Consider the following 6,447-nt stretch of genomic DNA (forward strand, 5'->3'; position numbering starts at 1 on the left):
TTCTCTGTAGTGTTTGGATCTATATGTATTTGTTTATTTGGTTATTTTTTTCACCCCGGTCAGCCCACTGCTGCTCTCTCGCTCTCTCCGAGTCCTGGGGTGCATTTCCACTTCTTGCTTTCGGTGAGCAAAGCAATAAGATGGACATCAGATTATGCAATAAGCTGTTTTATTCGAGGCACTTTATGAATGTGTCTGGACTGACTGTGGCCATGGTACTGCTGTGTGTGTGAGCTACATACTGTACGTGTACCTGTGTACTGCACCGACATCATGTGTAACATCAAACCAATGCCATATAACGACATCAGACTCACGTGATCCACTCTGGACTGGACTGTAAGTGCTTTGAAAATTTGTTTGTGCAGCTGCTGCTGCTGCTTTTGTTGAAGTGAGAAGAGATGCAGCCTCGTGCTGTTCACACACACACACACACACACACACACACACACACACACAGTGCACGTTTACATCGAAAGTCTTCCTGTGGGGGGAAAAAAGCAATACTGGTTGCTTCTGACAGCTGGTGTATATGATTTTGATTTTTATCAATTTGTTTTTGATTGGTTTTTTTCAGATATTTAGTCTTCTGCATAGTTTTTACGAGACTTCAACAATAATCTAAAAGAAATATGCCCACATGCAGGGTGACATCAGCATGGGGATGAATTTTCCATCCACCTTTTAATGCAGAAGCCTTTGATTTGTCACTGTCACACAAACAACCTTCTTTCTTTCTTTTTATTTTTCTATAAAAAACAAAAAATCGAATCCTGACGCTTTCTGGCCAATCAGAAACCACCATCCACTCCAGGACTGCCGAGCTTGAACAGTGATTACTGCAGTACTGGCCCTCCGTCACCAGAGGGCGGCATGCACTTCTGTTCTGACGCAATAGAGCACAGTAACTATATAGTGTGACTGCCACCCAGTGGTGAGCAGCCAATTTGTTTAATCACAATTTATATAGATATGTAAAGTCTTCCCCGCTAGAGGGGGCTGATGAGACGCTTTTCCTGCCTGTGAAGCATCCCTCACTTCGGCGTGTTGCAGGAGGGGAGACAACACTGTTGTTTCTTTCATGGCGATCATAGAGATCAGAAATTTATCAGCAGTTTAGGATCATTCAACTCTCCTCAATGCAACAATTTAGCAACATTTTTACAACAAGGGATTCATTAATAATATAACAACTTGACTCTTGGGGCCGATTCTTTATCCCTGTGCACATTAGAACCTGTTTACCACAGCTGGAGAAAAAAAATGGCCCAAAGTGTAAGTTTACAGTCACAGGAGTGAGAATTTGTACTCGCTCAGTTCCGGCTCTAGGTGGCGCCACCGTGTGGGGGGGCGGCTGCCCGCTGGTTTAAGCTTTGCTCTTCTTCTAAACTGCCAGAGCGACTGAAACTCACACTGCCGATTTTTAAGAGTCTCACGTCGGCTGACCTCTGCCGCCGCCACCGCCACTGGAAGGTCACACTGCCAAGTCGAGACGTCGGCGGCTCGACCGCTTCCCACATTCCACCCGGCGACAGAGAAAACAAAGTCCAATTGACGTGTAGAAATTACTGTTGCAATAAACTGCCTGCGTCACAGATTACCTGACAGCAAAATATGGAGTTTTCAACTACAACTACAAGCACAGGCTGACTGACACTGACCTCTACACACTCACACAACAAACATTTCAGCCAAAATCACTGACACTGTTTTTAATTTGATTTGATTTTTATGCTTCTGTTTTTATTTTCATCCAACAGCTGTAAAAAAAAAAAAAAAAAAAAAAAAAGGCAATTTTAATCCAAACAGTAATAATAATAAAAGTTTAGAAATTAATAGTGACACCTGTAGGGGGTGACAACGTCGTAGTGTCAGTGGGAAACTCCTGCTGCACGCACACACTGCCACACAGCTTCACAACCACACAGCCACACTGGACACGCAACCACCGACAACACACACACACAAACACACACACACACACACACATACACACACACACACACACACAGTGTGTGTGTCTGTCGGCTTTCCTGGATCAAACCGCTGCCTCTGAATGTTCTGCCGCTTGTCTTGCATCTGTGACCATGTTGATCATGTTTCCCTGTCATGACTATGCACCTCAGACTTTTGACTTGTTCAACAGAGAAAAAATACATCCAATAATAATAATTAAAAAAATGTGATTGAAAATTTACAGAGATGTCTTTGAGTGTTGTTTTTTTTTTTTATCTACACTGTGTGGAGTATTCTCTTCTTTCCTCCTTCCTTCTGACATTTAACTTGAAGTGGTCCATGTTAGGATTCATATTCTTATTTTTTTGTTTGTTTTGTTGTGACTGACTGATGCCTACTGACCCTTGTCACATATATTATTTTGAGTATCTGAAGAAGTTTACTTACATTTACTTACTCACTCACTTACTGACTTGCTTACTTATTTAGACGCACGATGCACACTCCACACATTAGGTGGCGGTAATGTACTTAAACGTTGTATGCCAGCAATCTGTAACACGAACAGAAATGTAGAAGAAGAAAAGTAAGTTCTCAGAAGCGGGACGTCGTAGCTAAGGTAGGAAATAATTTTAAAAAGTTCAGTCAACAATGTTTTTATCATCATTATTCTAAGTCTGATTATTAATAAAGTGTCGACAATGACGCTGCTTGTGAATGAGGAGAAGAATATTGCGCTAGCTTGTTTTGCTAGGCAGGTTAGCTAGCCGTGCGAGGGTGCTAAATACACCTTCCACCTGATTCCCGGGACCGTGTGAGGGTTCGTCAGTGGTTACGATTTGTCCTGAATTGATTTATTCATTTACAAGACGTGTTTAGTTAGCTGCGTGTAGCCTACAAAGTTGAAATTTGTATTCAGTTCCGCCTTCAACCGAAGTTTTGCATTCATTTGTTGTTCGTTTTCCCCCACCCAATGATTCAAATGAGTTAATAGATACAATTCTTATTAAGATTATTATAATTAAAAAGTCAACCCTCGATTTTACTAGCCCTCAAAAAACCAAGTGTTGTGTTACTCTTTCTTTAAAAAAAAAAAAACTTTTACTTATCATTTGCAAAGTTTATAGAAATGTAATGGCGAAACACCAGCTGTCGCCGTTACCTAACGTTCTGCGTTGAAGACCGTTGTTTTTGTAAAAGTATTCATCTAAAGATAATTTATAGCAAATAAATAATCTTTGTTTACAAAAAAAAAAGTGTAGAAAGTTGTAAAGAATCAGGAAAAAAATTGCATGAGAAGGTGCGACCGAGCTTTGAACTGGTAGTGTGCATCTTCCCCCTGGAGCTCCGAGGCCTGTCTGACCCCAGCCATGCAGTCCAATGAGCTCTCATCATGTGTCTACCAGTCTTGGATTGTTGTAATTGTTTCTCTTCAGCGCAATTGGTTCAATCCACGGGTAATGCAAAAAACAACAACACTGTATTCCTATGACACGATTCTGTGTGGGAATATCTGCAGTCTTTCTATAATTTGAACCTGTGTCATGTGACCAGGGGTTCCTCGCTCTGCGGTTCAGAGTGTTGTGTGTGTTTGTGTGTGTGAATATCGAGCGGTCATCTCTCTCTGCATGTCTCTTTAATTGCCTCCCAACCGGGAACTTGACGAGGATCCTCCCGTCGGCCTTTACTGGAAACACAGATAAATAAAATCGCAGCCATTGATTAGCTGTCACATGACTGCAGTGACGTGTGTGTGTGTGTGTGTGTGTGTGTGTGTGTGTGTGTGTGTGTGTGTGTGTGTGTGTGTGTGTGTGTGTGTGTGTGTGTGTCCACCAGCCTTATCAATGCTGTTTCAGATAATCTGCTGATTATCTGCATCCTGATCCGAGATCTTTGCTGACCACTTTGGTTGGTGTCCACCAGAGGGCGGTGTAGTCTCATTAATGGGCCCCGCATGGAGGCCGCAGCGGGCTCAGCCTCTTTTTTCGGTACGCAACTTCACCGCAACATTCTCTCTCGGTGAATCGTGTTGGGGGGGACTTTGTCTTTTATCACTCAAATATATTTATATATTTATTAAAAAACGCTTTGTCGTAGTTTTGTTTTTTTTGTTTTTTTTAGAAAAGCAAACCATTCTCCTGATTGAGTGGATGTGCATCCCCTCGGTGTTCCAGCCTCCGGCCTCCAGCCACGATTCAGTCAGGCGTCTTCTCGTGTTATTATTTCCGTCTGTACTGTATTTCTGCCAGATGATGAGGCCCGACCCTTTTATCAAAGCGAGAATGTGTTTTTCATGTCGAGTTGCAAAAATTTTAAGTCCCCAAAAATTATATTTCTGAATGGAGAAAAAAAAGGCCACACTTGGTGAAAATAAAAGAAACGTAAACGTCGGAAAACGTTTAAATAATTCAATGAATGAATGAATGAATAAATAAATTGTGGCGGGATCTCCGCACTTTTACACGCCCTCGTGAGGTTTAATTTATGACTCTTTTTATTGTATTATATGTATAAATATCACACTTCAGTGTTCGTGCCTTTTTGTCTCTTGAGACTCGTGTGGCCACAATTTTATTCAATATCCACATTTATATGTTATTATGACTTAAATCCATAGGAACATTCGAAATATGAAGCCCGTTTTTTTTAAACGGTCTTTCCAACGCTGTTTATTCGAGAGATAAAAAATTTCAATGCAGTGGATTTTTTTTTAGCGGAAGATTCCACCGCGTGTCGTCGGATCAATAATCCTCCACTCAGGGCAACACGACCCAACTCATTAAGTTCAGTTGCATTATTAAAAATGTCCAAGTCCAATTCTTACAAAATAAAATGAAAATAATTTCCACTATTTAAAAATATATTGACGGCCATATCAGTCACATGGCGTTTATTTTTATATCTTTAATTAAATTCACTGCTTTTGTCTCTGAATTATTGAACGTATTCGATAATTATTATTATTATTATTATTATTATTATTATTATTATTGTTATTATTATTATTATTATTATTATTATTATTGGATGCAGTAGTTACCAGTATCAGTGTCGTTATTTAATTGTTGTTATATAAATCGTGCCTAATATATTTCGGCACAGTGAGTTATATTTTCAGTATTCAACGAACTAGAGAGAAAAAAAAAAACGGGCGTTTTGATGGTTTTTTTCCCACCGTGTCAGACTTTCACTCATTCCCCACAAACTCTCTCTCCCTCTCTTCCCTCGCCTTATCTCAGCCATCTCTGTGTTTCCTCTGCGCTGATAAATACCCGCGTTGATCACTTGATTGATTACTTTGCTCAAAGGTCACACTGGCGCGGGTAATTTCCCTGCGCCCGAGGCTCCATTTTCACTTTTATTCCGCCTCGACGCCTCCGACCCCCCCACCACCACCACCACCACCACCACCTCCACCCCGTGTTGTGTTTTAACCCTTTCACCGTTGAACGACCAACACTTTAATAACGGCAGCAGGTCTCTCTCTCTCTCTCTGAAACTTGTTTTTCGAGTGAAAGATGCACGAAACCCAACCCGGGTTCATGGGGGGGGGGGTCTCGAACCCAATTAATTTCTAATAATTAGAGTCCGCGGGGCAGCACCGACCCCGCCCCGCCGAGAGAGAGAGAGAGTTATTGCACTCAATGAAAACTGTTTCCATTTAGGATAATTGGCCGCTCTGCCTGCAGCTCTCTCTCTCTCACTCTCTCTCTCTCTCTCTCTCTCTCTCTCTCTCTCTCTCTCTTTCTCTCTCTATCCATCCCCCCCGCCTCCCCTTGCCCATTTAATAGCGCCGTGTCTGCCATTACGGGGCAGCAGGCAGCAGGTATAGAGTGACGTCCGAAGCTTTCTGTTCCAAAAGGTCGTGAGTGTGTTGAAGTGTTTGCGAAGGAGAGGGGAAAAAATATCTACCCACCCCACCCCACAACCTCCCAAACCCCCAACCCAACCTTTTTCTTACCCGCGACTCTCTTCCCCCGACATGACGTCACGACTTCACTCAGCTCCGACACTTTTTGGAATCGATGGCTCGGGTTCAGAGTTCAGCCGCGGGGTCAGTATGATCTCATGCGGATCTAATTAATTGCCAATTACTTTAATTATGGCCTTTTCTCTGGGGGAGGAGGAGGCGGGTGGGGGGGGGGGGAGGAGAAGAGAGCCGTGCTGCAAGTGTGCACTCCGCGTGTGATTGTGACTCAACTTTGGAAAGAAAAAAAAAATACATGTTTTTTAGCCATAAAAAGCCAGAGAGGCCTGCCGCTGCTGCTGCTGTTACTGCTGCTGCTGCTGCTGCTGTTACTGCTGTTACAATGCTGCTGTTACAATGCTGTCGCCGCTGCTCCTGCTGCTGCCGCCGCCGGGTGTCTTTTATTGTTTTCCCCTCATACGTGCAACGTGCTGCTTTTACCAGAGGACTGTTTTTATGAGTGTCTCGTCGTTTTCTGTCTGAATGGATCAAAAGGCCCCAAAAACAAATAAAGTGAATCGAAC

Source organism: Nelusetta ayraudi, unplaced genomic scaffold, assembly GCF_046127955.1.
Source record: "Nelusetta ayraudi isolate G7.1 ecotype Tasmania unplaced genomic scaffold, CSIRO-AGI_Nayr_v1 ptg000120l, whole genome shotgun sequence".
Taxonomy (NCBI): domain Eukaryota; kingdom Metazoa; phylum Chordata; class Actinopteri; order Tetraodontiformes; family Monacanthidae; genus Nelusetta; species Nelusetta ayraudi.